Source organism: Salvelinus namaycush, chromosome 10, assembly GCF_016432855.1.
Source record: "Salvelinus namaycush isolate Seneca chromosome 10, SaNama_1.0, whole genome shotgun sequence".
In the NCBI taxonomy this organism is placed as follows: Eukaryota; Metazoa; Chordata; class Actinopteri; order Salmoniformes; family Salmonidae; genus Salvelinus; species Salvelinus namaycush.
The window spans coordinates 6,554,577-6,570,587 of record NC_052316.1 but is presented as its reverse complement, the minus strand read 5'-3'; the positions used below and the strand labels follow the sequence as shown (position 1 = coordinate 6,570,587).

The 16,011-nt window shown below is 43.5% G+C and overlaps 1 protein-coding gene across 1 annotated transcript in view; it reads left to right on the top strand.

Moving 5' to 3' along the window:
• Window positions 1–244: 244 nt before the first annotated feature.
• LOC120054616 (receptor-type tyrosine-protein phosphatase S-like) overlaps window positions 245–16,011 on the top strand; it is a 201,671-nt gene continuing 185,904 nt past the window's right edge. The window contains exon 1 of the mRNA XM_039002094.1: window positions 245–657. The gene's annotated coding sequence lies outside the window, so the exon portion shown is untranslated. The remainder of the gene's footprint in view (window positions 658–16,011) is intronic.

Here is a 16,011-nt window from a genome sequence, read left to right as displayed (position 1 = left end):
CGTTATACACATACACCGCTACCCCTCCCTCTCTCCTGGCCCAGTTTTTCTCCAAAGGGTCGACCGTGAAGGTTTCAAATAACGTTCGACCCCCAAATCCTCATCTGTTTCCACTCTGTAATGTCATTCACAAGCGAGCGGTCACGTGAGTGTAGAGAGGAGGCAGTACGTTTTGTGTGTGTCTGTGTGTGTGTGTGTGTGTGGAGGGGGGGTAATTCGACTATGGGGGCACTCGACACGGGTCTTCCCACCGCCAGTCGAATGAGGTGGATTTAGGAAAAATCCCAAACCTGGGACGTGGAGATAAACCACAGCAGCAAACAGATACGCATGGGAATCATCACACGGCTCGCATTTGGGATCATATACTTTTGTTCTATTGAGGCGATCTACTTACTGAAAGCGACTGATATGAAAACGGAAAACAGACTTGCAAGAAAGAGAATGATTGTAGCGGTGGTTTTCCCCGTATAAAAGTGACTCGACGCTTTTACCCAATTGAAATGTATGATTATTCTCCACTTCGTTATTTCATGGATGCAACATAAGCTTTTTTTTTTTGCAGGGGAAAAGGAATTTTCAAGTGTCCCTCGTCTGCCCCCCATAAACTTCTCGGAGGGGGGCGGTTTAAAAAAAGACTCTTCTCACGCCACTAAAGTAAGGTCTTACTATTTATTTTCTGGCTTTCTATCGTTTTTTTTTAGAGAAATGAGAACGAAAAAATAGTTGTTTGATTCAAAGTGACTATCCATAGGCTGTAAAAAAAAATTCTCACGTAACGTTAGTCTTCAACGTACCATTACTTCCATCCCGCAGATGCCTTTGTTCAACTTCACAAAACGAAAACAGTTTAAAAACACTTATTTCACACCAGTATGACAAAGTTATATTATAACTGTATTATTATAGCAAAACGTACTTTTTTTTGCTTAAGTAATTAATCTTTTCAACCATAACTAAGAAAGTCATTAGTGTTTTTTTGTATTTTACTTACAGTCAGCAAGACGTTGAATAAATAAAGCTACAATGTTGCACTATATAGTCAAGCCTTTTAAATGTATTGAGACAATGAAGTTGAATTCCTTGATGACTATTTTTGGTTTAGAGACTCGTATGTAGTCTTTGCAAACAACCATATCAATACGAGGCGGCAATTGGTGAAGGCTTGTGCCCGGGGATATGCGCTTTTCACTTCGTTCCCAAGGACGGCCTATCTCAAGACTTGTTATTATGTTGATGATGTGTTCCTTTTGAGATGAGCTCAATTGTAGGAGTCGCTATTGAAGCGTGATTTGAGGGTTGATTGTCATGAAATCATTGGGCATAAAAGATCTAGGCCTATTCCAAGTTATAGCTCAGAAAAAGATTGAAGTGGAGCCATAGCTTCTGTTTGACTCTTCTATAACATCAGTTCAATAAATCAGTGAGGAGGCGGTGAACTTTTGATGACGCATGCTGTGCTGGAAAGTTTTGGACACGGTTCAGTCGCCCGCAGGCAGTGCTGAATTATCCTATTTTATGTAGGACGAATCGAATTTGAATCACAATTGGTCTTGATTTAGCATCTAAGCACTTTTATAATCTTACCAGAGGCAACATTTTGTTCCTTTTGAACAAACTCTCGCTTAATTTCAACCCAAATAAAGAAAGACAATGAATCAGTGTGACTGATACATAGAAATAACAAGGAAACACTTATGTTTGTACTATATTGTTGTCATATTATATATTACATATTACACCACCCTCTAATGCAGTGTCTATATATCTAATAGCTTCACAAAATACATATATTGAGGTCTATGTCAACAGAAAAACATTGGAATTATTGTTTTCGTCCAGGCTTTTTAAATTGTGAAATCTGCTTGCAGTTAAATATATTACATCTTGTTGTTGGATAGAATAAATAAACTACTTTGTAATGATGAGATCCACATGTTGATTGTCAGACGGGAGAAAAAGTGTCATCCTTTAGAGTAATTGGACAACACCTTGCATACCAAGAGGCACATGCCAACTGTGTCCAGCATCCTTAATGTCACTTTAATTGAACAATTTATCACCACTGATCACTGTCAGATGCTAGGAAACAAAGAAGAGAAAAGGCAAGAGGAATGCTGCCAGGCAGGCAGAGGCAGTTAACCGTGACCAAAGGATGTCACAGACTTTGTATTTGCCTTCGGATAAACCGCAAATCAATGCATTTATGACGGACAAGCCCGTAAGGAGCTGTAATGAATAAAAGTTGCTCAATGATGAAAACATTTAATCTGAAAACTCTGTTTATTGAACAAACTTTTGATTTCCCCGAAGCGTTGGGGGATATTTTTTTTTTCTCTCACTTGGAAGGGAAAAAGTTAATTGAATTGTGCCCCGGATATGATTTTTGTAAAAAGGTCTTTGTAGGTGTCCTCCCTGGGGTTGTGAAATTCATTTCCTTGCAATTATTACTTTCCGAGCTGTTTTCTTATTTCCCACTTATCAGTATGGTGCTTTTTCTCCATTTTTGAAAGGATCAAAGGAGGTGATTCCAGACTCTAGTCTTCGGGCCCACTGTCAGAGTAAATAGTAATTACACTGAGGGGCACAAAATTAAGTTTTAAGTTGTTTGACTTTCTGCCTCTCACTTTGAGGCCTGTTTAGGAACTCACACAAGGCAATGGTTCTTTATACTGTTAGATTGCAGGACCTTCATGTCGCGTTGTCAAACCAAGTTCAAAAATCATTGTATTATTAACAATTTCATGTAGTACTAGACCTAATTGTTTTTTTTCCCTATTGGGTGAGTCTTACCACCCAGTGCCATGTTGATTGCATTTGAAATTAAACAAGAAAATTTTTAGTAACATGTTTTCCAATTAGCCCTGTTGCTTTTCAGCTTTGGACGCTATGGTGACAGGCAGCATTAATAGCAGCTGCACCAACGGACTCTATTGTGTTATCGGAGAGAGAGAGAGAGAGATAGAGAGACGTGTGTGCAGCACCTGCCGCCTTTCCTCGGCCTACTAATTGTGTTTATTCCTCTTAATTTGTCCTGAGTGCTAAATCGGTGCACTTCAACTGGCGTCGGGTGCAATTTGTCTGGCGGTGAATGGAGGAGGTATTGTGTCTTTGAACGGTAGCCTTTTCCCTTTGATACCCGGACTTAGTTGTTTCAATCGTCGCTAAGGGAGGAGACCTTTTACGTAGTCAGTTAATGGAACGGGTGGATCATGACTTGCGCTGTAGATTTTTATTTTTAAAATTGGATTTATTTCACCTTCATTTAACCAGGTAGGCTAGTTGAGAACCAGTTCTCATTTACAACTGCGACCTGGCCAAGATAAAGCAAAGCAGTGCGACACAAACAACAGAGTGACCCTTCATCAAGATCTTAGTGGTGAATCGTAGACAGAGTAGCCTCCATTCAAACTGCCCAAAAGTAGGGTAGAAAAAAATCTGACCATCTTCCAGGCTCCAGTTACTGCTTGTATCTTTCCACCTCACACCTGCACTGTGGCCACAGGGGATAAGCGATTAGGGCTGTGGAATTATTGACCGCTTTGCTCAGACGTGTTCACCGGAGTCTGAATCAGTAGATTGGCCTCGGCAACAGGCCCCTGTTGGAGGTGAGAATTTGCCTTAACCCTGAGATTCCAAAAATTATATTTACACACCAGTCTCCCCTGAGCTCGGTTGGCCCAAAACAAGCAGTGCTCACTTTAGGGGTGCCGCAGGGTCAGAGCCCGTGACCAGATAAGACAGACAGGAATAGTGGCGGCGAACTCGACAGGATTGATCCATATCACACTTGGTTGTACGCCTGAGCTAGGACGGGAGGCTCAAGTCTCTTCTCTATCTCATGCTGGCTTTTCCTAAATCTGCCCACAGACAGATAAAGCTAAAGCTCTGACCTTGCTTTGCACCAGAACTTCCTCTTGTCCATCTGGGGGGCTCTAAAGGGACTTCATAGACACACTGCCAGGGCATACACATCCCTTGTCCCCAGATACGGGGGTTTGCCCCAATGATTTGCTCCAGTTCCTTTGATGATGCTGTGTTGATAATGCATTATTTACTTTGGGGAGGGGGCAAGGGTACCCCCTTGTTTGACTCCTATGCCGGCTATTCCCCACACACCCCTCCTGTTCCAATCCTCAGTCTTTCTGGTTATGGAGTTAATGTGAACTGGTGTTTCATGGAGAGGTTGTAATTAACACCCCGTCTGGGATAAGCCAGGCGATTCGGCTCTTTCTGTCCCTCATGCCCCCCCTCTGATTCCGTCACTGGGCCGCTCTCCAGCTTGTTAAGTATGATTACCAGCTGGTGTTCCCAGATTGATGGAGCCTTCGCCTTGGGGCGTCCTCACAAACCTGGTTATGTCAGGAAAAAGGCACCCCACCCAGAGTTATGACCCCTGGGAGGTTGTGGAGAGCCACTGACACCCCATTCATACGCCTGAGGGGGTCATGTTGGCAGGTTGGGATTGGCCCATTTATTCTCCACTTAGGGCCCACACTGGATGGTTGTCCCATTGAGCCATTGGCAGGGGGATTTGTGAAGTCTTAGTTTGTCTTATAAGGAATTGTCATAAATGTAGGCCAAGATGAAGTATTGTAAGTCTTCCTCAGACCCACCGACGCACTGTCGGAGTTGTGTGCTGTAGTATCGAAGGGGATCCTCATCCCCCAGTGCATTCTCAATCAATGCTGTTGATCACCCCAACATGTTGGAAGTAAAGGAATTCAAGGTAAATTGAGATCATTTTCTAAAAGAGCAAAGGATGCAGGAGGAAGGACACACATATACAGTCGTGGCCAAACGTTTTGAGAATGACACAAATATTAATTTCCACACAGTTTGCTGCTTCAGTGTCTTTAGATATTTTTGTCAGATGTTACTATGGAATACTGAAGTATAATTACAAGCATTTCATAGGTGTCAAAGGCTTTTATTGACAATTACATGAAGTTGATGCAAAGAGTCAATATTTGCAGTGTAGACTCTTCTTTTTCAAGACCTCTGCAATCCACCCTGGCATGCTGTCAATTAACTTCTGGGCCACATCCTGACTGATGGCAGCCCATTCTTGCATAATCAATGCTTGGAGTTTGTCAGAATTTGTGGGTTTTCGTTTGTCCACCTGCCTCTTGAGGATTGAACACAAGTTCTCAATGGGATTAAGGTCTGGGGAGTTTCCTGGCCATGGACCCAAAATATCGATGTTTTGTTCCCCGAGCCACTTAGTTATCACTTTTGCCTTACGACAATGTGCTCCATCATGCTGGAAAAGGCATTGTTCGTCACCAAACTGTTCCTGGATGGTTGGGAGAAGTTGCTTTCGGAGGATGTGTTGGTACCATTCTTTATTCATGGCTGTGTTCTTAGGCAAAATTGTGAGTGAGCCCACCCCCTTGGCTGAGAAGCAACCCCACACATGAATGGTCTCTGGATGCTTTACTGTTGGTAAACTGATGGTAGCGCTCACCTTGTCTTCTCTGGACAAGCTTTTTTCCGGATGCCCCAAACAATCGGAAAGGGGATTCATCAGAGAAAATGATTTTACCCCAGTCCTCAGCAGTCCAATCCCTGTACCTTTTGCAGAATATCAGTCTGTCCCTGCTGTTTTCCCTGGAGAGAAGTGGCTTCTTTGCTGCCCTTCTTGACACCAGGCCATCCTCCAAAAGTCTTCGCCTCATTGTGCGTGCAGATGCACTCACACCTGCCTGCTGCCATTCCTCAGCAAGCTCTGTATTGGTGGTATCCACGATCCCGCGGCTGAATCAACTTTAGGAGACGGTCCTGGCGCTTGCTGGACTTTCTTGGGCACCCTGAAGCCTTCTTCACAACAATTGAACCGCTCTCCTTGAAGTTCTTGATGATCCGATAAATGGTTGATTTAGGTGCAATCTTACTGGCAGCAATATCCTTGCCTGTGAAGCCCTTTTTGTGCAAAGCAATGATGACGGCACGTGTTTCCTTGCAGGTAACTATGGTTGACAGAGGAAGAACAATAATTCCAAGCACCACCATCCTCCTTTTGAAGCTTCCAGTCTATTATTCGAACTCAATCAGCATGACAGAGTGATCTCCAGCCTTGTCCTCGTCAACACCCACACCTGTGTTAACGAGAGAATCACTGACATGATGTCAGCTGGTCCTTTTGTGTCAGGGCTGAAATGCAGTGGAAATGTTTTTTTTGGGATTCAGTTCATTTGCATGGCAAAGAGGGACTTTGCAATCCATTGCAATTCATCTGATCACTCTTCATAACATTCTGGAGTATTTGCAAATTGCCATCATACAAACTGAGGCAGCAGACTTTGTGAAAATTAATATTTGTGTCATTCTCAAAACTTTTGGCCACGACTGTACATAAGCACACCTTTGTTTTCTGTCTTTCACGCATCTCGCAGAGCAAAATTAATGTTGCTTAGACGAATGAATGTCGCTGAGGTGACAAGTGCCACAAACTTTCTCCTCAGTCACAAACAAAAAGCAGACACTCTGTTAATGCACGACGTGGCACTTCATTACACGTTACTTCGAACATTTCTATTAGCAATGTACGAGGTTCGCTAGAATGCCAACATGTGACATTCGAAATGCATACCAAACATAGTAAATCTTTGTTTTCCCTCGGCTTTAGCATTTCAGTGCTATAGAAAGTGGGAATGTTGCTGTGTTTACATGCCCTGGAGAGCCCCATTCTAGCATTCTTTCGAAGAGTGTGATGCCAATAGCGCTTCAGACTTGGGAGTGGGGCTACTGCTATACTTAGACAGAAACTGGCAACAGTAGTGGAAGATTGGGTCAGGTAGTAGTAACAGCCTGCCCAAGCTGGGGGAGGGGTGGTAAAGATAGGGGTTAAAAGGGGGGGTGTTTGAGCGTTGAGTCTTTAGAAGCTAAAAAAAGCCTCGAGGGGAGAAGTGGTAGGGGAGGGAAAAAGAGCGAGAGAGAGGGAGATGGGGGTCTTCATGTGCGAAAAGCTGTTAATCCTCTGGCTTTTGTGTCCAAACAGAAAGCCCAGGGCAAGATGGGTAGGTCCGGGCGCATTCAAAAGCCCCTCTTTTGTTGTCGTTCTCCCCCAAACCGGCGGACATCTGGTAGGGGAAACAGAATGGCAATGGGGGAACTTTGGGGGAAGGGGGGTTGAGCGAGTGAGGGAAAGGGGGTGTTGTTATAGCGAAAAAGAGGGAATGACCAATGGGAGTTGGCAGATAATTGATGGATGCAAGTAATTGTGTGTAGTGCAAGCATGGAAACATGGGACTCTGGGAGAGCGGGGGCTAGGGAAAGGAGGAGAGAGGGGGGGAATGAGTTCGCATCTCACGGCTGTTACGGCACATCACTCAAGGATGGCTAGGGTTAAACAGGAGTAAGAACCTTTCTGTCAAGTCATTTGTTCATCTCAGTACATGGGGGATATTCATCTGGTTATGACAAATAGCATAGCAGTCAGGGAGCCCCCTATGTCAGCCTCAAACAAGTCCAATTGGAAGTACCCGGAAGGTGTACAGTCCTTCTGGTATCCTATCGAGCTTGACTCGATTTGTATGCAGACGCTGTTTTTTTGCAAATACAGTGGCTGTTGTTGTGTGCCTAAAACGCCTCCTCACGATTTCTCGTAATTCTCATTTCCGTCTCTTTTCAGACTGACACACTGAAACCGTTTATTTTGTATTAATAATCCCCCTTTCCCGTCAAAGCTCCAATCAAAAGACTGTAATTACAACTGGGAGATCGAGCTCCTTCTAATAGCGTGGCAGCGTGCGCCTGGTTTTCAAAAGGCATGTACTCTAGTCTGTATACACAAATTACACTGCACCAGTGGTGCGTATAAAAGAGCGAGTCGAGATGCATTTTGTTCCCCTCGCCTTTGCTGCGAATCACAGGCTTGTCTCTTGCCGACTAGAAGAAAGGAAAGTATTTGTCATGCGCATCGCTCTGGAAGCAAGTACACCTTTCGGAGGCGAGCCGCCCTCGCAGGCAGCTCAGGGTTGACATTTCTATGTAAATACCGGGCGGCCCCGCTGTATTCAGGAGGACAGCTAACAGACTGTTTGTCCCAGACATTTGTTGTGGTAAATGCTTGGCTGTTTGGACCCAACCTTTACCCTGTCAGGTGGGATTAAGGCATAGTTGTAGCTCTTATTTTCTTATTTAGAGCACTGCTGCTATCCCTGTGTGTGCCTTGGATTGTCCACAACCTCTGGCTACACACAGATACACACACACACACATATGAAAGGTAGCAACATATCCCCCTGATACACAGTGACACCAAGGCCCCTCACACACGCCAACCTTTCCTCTGTCTATCCTTTGTGTCTCCTCCCTGTAAAACAACACATTTCATTGCACCTATCTGGTGTATGTTACAATAAAACATATATTTTTTGTCTTTATTTTTTCTTGCCTCCCCGAATTTTGAGAAGTAGCCAATCTCTGCAGCGTTAGCTAAACATAATTGCGAAGGGAAGAATGATGGGGAAAATACATAAATTAACTCTTGTGTCTCAGTGTCAGTGGAGATAATCCTGATTAAAAAGTGATAGAACCGCCGGAGAATGACAACCTAGCAATCAGAGAGATACGGCGCTTTGGAGATTATGGGACCAGAGGGAGGGGTATCTATATAGCCTTCTTATTTATTTATTATTATGCACGCTGAAATACATTTGGGGGGGGGGGGGGAAATGCGTTCTTTTTTTTAATAGGAGAGATTGTCTCTGACGGTAAACCGCTTTACACTTTTTTTGTTACAAAAGTGGGGATTTGTGGCAGCTAGAGTAGCTGATTGAGGGCCCCTGTCGCGCTCCCTCTTTTTTCCAGTGTCAAGATTAGAGAACAAGACGAATGATACCTCGCCGTACACCTGTAATTTGTGGGCTTCCGACGTTGCTAGAGCGTTACCTGAGCGTTGTTTCAGCGTTCTGCTTTGACCTTGCCTTTTGCCATTGAGCAGCGGTGCTCTAAGAAAGAAAGACTGCTGATTTATCTGCAGGGATGGGAATTGGATGAACAAGGGAGGGAGAACAGGAAGGGAAAGCTTACAAGGAAATAAATGGGGCTGTTATCTCGCACTGCCTATTTGCCGGTTGATGCGAGGTGATAGCGTCAACAAATAAAGGGCGTGCGGAGCAGGCATTGGTGGATTAAGGCCTGCTGTGTACCTTGGCGAGGCAGGGAGCTCTCACACTGAGCACTGCATGGGGAGATGTAGAGGCCTTCTCATATACAGTACCAGTCAAACGTTTGGACACGCCAACTCATTCAAGGGTTTTTCTTTATTTGTGCTATTTTCTACATTGTATAATAGCGAGGACATCAAAACTACGAAATAACACATATGGAATCATGTAGTAACCCAAAAAAGTGTTTTAAATATATTAGATTTTCGATTTTCGATTCTTCCAATCTCACCCTTTGTCTTGAGCTTTTGACTGGTACTACACATGCTAGGAAGGAATATGGAGGCTAGATATGAGAGGTGTGTTAAGCAGGAAGAGGGAGTTGCAGAAGTGGTGTTACATGAACGCACACACATGCATCAGGCAGTTGGAACTCCATGGATAACACGGTCAGAGAAATGGGACGTTTTGGCGGGACGCCCTTCGTTACCGAACTCTCTTTGACTGAGCACATAGGCTGGCACACCCTCTCCATCCATGGTGGGGTATGGGGGGGGGCGTGTCCCCACATGACATGTGTCATCGCGCAGCCCCCAATCTGTAGTCGCGATTGGGGGGAGGTGGAGAAGAAGAGGGAGAACACGAGGAGAAACAAAAGCAGGTCTGAGGGGGGCAACAGGCGGAGCATGGGAGCTGCCCTGGGGTGAAAAGATGGATGGAGAGGGGGACAAAGATGGAGAAAGAGAGCGAGAGAGTGACAGACAGACAGACAGAGAGCCTGGCGGAGAAGCAGAAGGGAGATGGAGAGATACGCGAGGGGCTAGCTGTCATTAGCATTGAGATAAAGGTGGGCTAATGAATTTGATCCCAGTCCATTCTTCCTTTGCGGTTCCATATGGGTGAAGAGAGAGATAAATAGAGACAGGCTGGCTTCAGCTCCACCAACCAGAGCCAAACTCTCTCTCCTCATGTCAGACTGCTTTTAACCCCATTCTGCCCAAGATGGCCGCCTGCCGCTTCACTTGCCAACTGCTGTGGCAGAGCCCCTGCCAGGGCCATATTATAGTGGCAATGCCAGAGGGAGAGTGCTTGAATACAACCGTACTCTCTGCCAAGCAGATTATTAATCTATCTGTCAATGTATCTCTGTGCGGTGGGTTGTACCTAGCGTGCTACAGGGTGTAGTTTGTAAAGTAAAGAGGTATAGGTAGCAACTAGGTAGCCTAGTGGTTAGAGCGTTGGACTAGTAACCGAAAGGTTGCAAGATCAAATCCCTGAGCTGACAAGGTAAAAATCTGTCGTTCTGCCACTGAACAAGGCAGTTAACCCACTGTTCCTAGAAAATAAGAATTTGTTCTTAACTGACTTGCCTAGTTAAATAAAGGTTAAAAAAATAAATATGAAAGTGTAGACTTGAATTCATTTTCTTGTGTATGTTTGTGTTTTCTCACCGCTGACAACCTCTATCAGTGTTTCCCTTTGCTGCACGATGGAACTCTACAGTTGCCTGTAGCTTTGTTTTGACTAGCTACTCTTGAGAGACACAACCATATCTATCATGTTAGCATGTTGTTAGCTAGCATACACACACAGAGCCAGTGTATCTGCCTATCCTCCAGCTGTAGCTGTGTGGTGGGAACAATCAGTCCTCAGGCACTTCTACCCGGAAACGAATAAAGAGGTGGGCCCCTCCATTGTAAATCACAGTAGGGTCTTGTTGGGTGTAATGGCTGTAAAAGTGATCAATCGCTGGCCTTTACCTTTGTTCATCACTCATGGATGCTAACTGAATATTAAAGACAACAGAGGAGGGACGTGAGGTAGGATGGCCATTTAGGAATTCAGTTGACGGGGAGATTTATCTGTCTTCTGACATTGGCATTTTGGCCAAAATTAGAGTTGAGGGCAGTTAAAACGTTTAGGACCGGTTTGGACCAGTCTGAGAGATTATGAGATTTTTAAAAACCTATTTCAGCTCTCATGACAAATATATTAAAAACCTCTCCTTGCACCCCCCCCCCCTTCAAAATATCAACGTAGCTGTACTATATTTAAACAGGTAGAAGCTAGAAGGAACCTTGAGCAAACCTACGGCCTCTTTTGAAGTCAGCTATTTTATCCCATTCAAGTGCGTCACCGACTTCAAAGAGGGAATTTCATGCAAACCTATTGATTTTCTTTTTTCCCTACGTGCACAATCTGCGACACATAACCAATATGTTTTTTTTTAGAAGGGTATACTGTAGCTGTATTGGGAGCGGGGCTGTAACTCAAGGTGAAGTGTGTTTGTGTGTGTATGATACTAGCTTTATTCGGATGGGAAATGTAATTGAAGATGTGTGTGTGCGTGGTGTACTGTTATATAGGGATGTGACAAATGTGCAACTGTTCTTAACATTTAAACTGCCCATTTTTATTGTTCAAATTACAAGAAGATTTCATAAAATTAAGTGAATTCACAATTCCGATATGGTGCTCCCCCCCGCTAGGGGGAAGTGTAGTTTCAATCTACCACAGTCCTGGCCTCTCAGCAACAATGGTAGGTTCTCTGCTGTGTGCCTCTCCTCCATGTTCTCTGTTGTCAGTACATGGGACTTCATGTCCCACAATTTCTCCATTTGGACGGTCACAGTTTTTCAACATGGCATCTTGTAGTCTGGTTCTAGATATGGCATTAGCGCATTGAAGCCGACATCGTCTACCATGGCTGCATAGCAAGTGCAATAATTTCTGTAATCAGCGCTGTGATTTTCTCACTCGTCCCTTATCATACTGCTGCGAGCAACATGTTGGGTCATACGGGTAAGACCCGTATGAGTTCTGCCGCTGTAAAGTTTGCATTTCACCACCTTCTCATTTAACTTCTTGAAGTATTGCTATACTTCGCTGCTCTCTCTTCCCTGTCTCACATTCTGCCTTTTTCCCCAACTCTTAACGATGATGATGTGCAGAGCGCTTTATATCCGTGGCATTTGAAAGATGCATATCTCTTCCTACTAACATTACAGCTAGCCCAAAGGCCGGGCAGATGGCGATATTGAGTCGTTTCATCTTACCGTCCAAAGGCATTGTATGCAGCTAGCCATACACTCGTATCCCTGGCGGAGCAGGGCATACATAAAACATTCTCCATTCAGCCTGCAAAGGCGTTCATTTCCTCCGTAACTCGATTTAATGGCGAGAAGGCGGGAAAATACTGAAACACCCTATTTTCCCCATCATGCTGGAGTGGCTAATGCAACTTTCTGATGTTGCGCCCTGCGTTCAGCCAGGGGTAAACAACAGACTGCTGCAACCTGATTGTCTGTACACAATATGCAACATCTGGCACTAGCGTTCTTAGGGATTAGTCACTCTAGCACGATGGTGGAAAATGGTGTTTCATAAAGAAAGTACCCATATTTACCCTTTTTTTTTTGCCTTCTCGCCATTAAATCAAGTTAAGGAGGAATCAATACTTTTGCAGCCTGAATGGAGAATGCTTTATATAAAAACCGGGCGACGGGGGATACGAGTGTATAGCTGGCTGCATACAATGCCTCCGGACTGTACGATGAAAGAACTCAATAGCCATCTGCCGGCCTTGGAGCTACGTTACAGCATTGTTACATTAGGTATTTGTAAAAAAATAATAAAAAAATATCATTTATAATGATGATCGGAACCTGTTAGTAGTAGTTTTGTGATAACTACACTGTGATTTTAATTTTGTAAAAAATAAAAAATAAAGTGTTTCTTTTTTTTTTTTTTTTTTTTGTAAACGTTACCTACAGTTGGAGTCAGAAGTTTACATACACCTTAGCCAAATACATTTAAACTCAGTTTTTCATAATTCCTGGCATTTAATCCTAGTAAAAGTTCCCTGTTTTAGGGGCAGCTTGGATTACCACTTTATTTTAAGAATGTGAAATGTCAGAATAATAGTAGAGAGAATGATTTATTTCAGCTTTTATTTCTTTCATCACATTCCCAGTGGGTCAGAAGTTTACATACACTCAATTAGTATTTGGTAGCATTGCCTTTAAATGGTTTAACTTGGGTCAAACGTTGCGGGTAGTCTTCCACAAGCTTCCCACAATAAGTCGGGTGAATTTTGGCCCATTCCTCCTGACAGAGCTGGTATAACTGAGTCAGGTTTGTAGGCCTCCTTGCTCACTCAAATTTGCCCACAAATTTTCTATAGGATTGAGGTCAGGTCTTTGTGATGGCCACTCCAATACCTTGACTTTGTTGTCCTTAAGCCATTTTGCCACAACTTTGGAAGTATGCTTGGGGTCATTGCCCATTTGCAAGACCCATCTGCGATCAAGCTTTAACTTCCTGACTGATGTCTTGAGATGGTACCTTCAGGCGTTTGGAAATTGCTCCCAAGGATGAATCAGACTTGTGGAGGTCTTGGCTGATTTCTTTTGATTTTCCCATGATGTCAAGCAAAGAGGCACTGAGTTTGAAGGTAGGCCTTGAAATACATCCACAGGTACACCTCCAATTGACTAAAATGATGTCAATTAGCCTATCAGAAGCTTCTAAAACCATGACATCATTTTCTGGAATTTTCCAAGCTGTTTAAAGGCACAGTCAACTTAGTGTATGTAAACTTCTGACCCACTGGAATCGTGATACAGTGAATTATAAGTGAAATAATCTGTCTGTAAACAATTGTTGGAAAAATTACTTGTGTCATGCACAAAGTAGATTTCCTAACCGACTTGCCAAAACTATAGTTTGGTAACAAGAAATTTGTGGAGTGGTTGAAAAACGAGTTTTAATGACTTCAACCTAAGTGGATGTAAACTTCCGACTTCAACTGTATCTCAAATTGAATCGGATTTTATTTGTCACATGTTTCGTGGACCTACAATAAAATGCTTACTTATGGGGGCTTCCCAACAATGCAGAGAGTAAGAAAAAAAGTTAAACACGTAATAATAGATACACAATGAGTAACGATAACTTGGTTATATACAAGCGGTATCAGTACCCAGTCAATGTGCAGGTGTACAAGGTAACCGAGGTAGATATGTACATATAACTAAGAATTAAGTGACAGATAGTAAACAGTAGCAGCAACATATGTGATGAGTTTTTTTTTTTAAAGTAAAAAAGGGTCAATGCTATGATAGAGCTTGGCTAGGGCTGCTTCCGCCAACAAGCTGGAATTCTGGAGGCACATTGCAGTGTGTGGAGTCATAGTTAAGTGGATTTGAACCCTGGGGTTTATGAGTACAGTGGGGATTTGAGCGTGGTTGGTGTGTAGGGCCTCAGATGTGGTTTGTGCCCATTGGCTTCAATGACTATGACTAGACTGCATGGGATTGGAGAAAGCTGGTGAACACAAGCCCTGTGGCCGCACCAGATCTGCCGTCATCAAAGCCACACTCTCAGGCCATGTTTTTAAGAAGACATATGTTGTAATTAACTTCAAAAGCACTAATGACTTCGAAGTCAACGGGATTAAGAATTAAGAGAAACTTGTTGAAGTCAAATCTTTCATTCGGTGGAAAAACAAGTTTTAAAACCCTTGCTTACTCCTGACCTGTGTGTAGTAGTGTAAGATTAGCCTGTTGATTGAAGCACAAATATGCTTGTCCAATCTAGTTCTAAAGATGCCCTGATTGTGTGTGAGCTTGCATAACTATGTACAGTTGAAGTCAGAAGTTTACATACACTTAGGTTGAAGTCATTAAAACTCGTTTTTCAACCACTCCACAAATTTCTTGTTAGCGAAGTATAGTTTTGGCAAGTCAGTTAGGACATCTACTTTGTGCATGACACAAGTCATTTTTCTAACAATTGTATACAGACAGATTATTTCACTAATAATTCACTGTATCATAATTCCAGTGGGTCAGAAGTTTACATACATTAAGTTGACTGTGCCTTTAAACAGCTTGGAAAATTTCAGAAAATGATGTCATGGTTTTAGAAGCTTCTGTTAGGCAAATTGACATCATTTGGGTCAATTGGAGGTGTACCTGTGGATGTATTTCAAGGCCTAACTTCAAACTCAGTGCCGTTATGCTTGACATCATGGGGAAATCGAAAGAAATCTGCCAAGATCTCAGCAAAAAAATTGTTGACCTCCACAAGTCTGGTTCATCCTTGGGAGCAATTTCCAAACGCCTGAAGGTACCCCGTTCATCTGTACATACAATAGTCCGCAAGTATAAACACCATGGGACCACGCAGCCGTTATACCGCTCAGGAAGGAGACGCGCTCTGTCTCCTAGAGATGAACGTACTTTGGTGCGAAAAGTGCAAAACAATCCCAGAACAACAGCAAAGTACCTTGTGAAGATGCTGGAGGAAACAGGTACAAAAATATCTATATCCACAGTAAAACGAGTCCTATATTGACATAACCTGAAAGGCCGCTCAGCAAGGAAGAAGCCACTGCTCCAAAAACTACGGTTTGCAACTGCACATGGGGACAAAGATCGTACTTTTTGGAGAAATGCCTCTGGTCAGATGAAACAAAAATAGAACTGTTTGGCCGTAATGACCATCGTTATGTTTGGAGGGAAAAGGGGGAGGCTTTCAAGCCGAAGAACACCATCCCAACCGTGAAGCACGGGGGTGGCAGCATCATGTTGTGGGGGTGCTTTGCTGCAGGAGGAACCGGTGCACTTCACAAAATAGATGGCATCATGAGGGAGGAAAATTATGTGGATATATTGAAGCATCATCTCAAGACATCAGTCAGGAAGTTAAGGCTTGGTCGCAAATGGGTCTTCCAAATGGACAATGAGCCCAAGCATACTTCCAAAGTTGTGGCAAAATGGCTTAAGGACAACAAAGTCAAGGTATTGGAGTGGCCATCACAAAGCCCTGACCTCAATCCTATAGAAAATTTGTGGGCAGAACTGAAAAAGTGTGTGTGAGCAAGGAGGCCTACAAA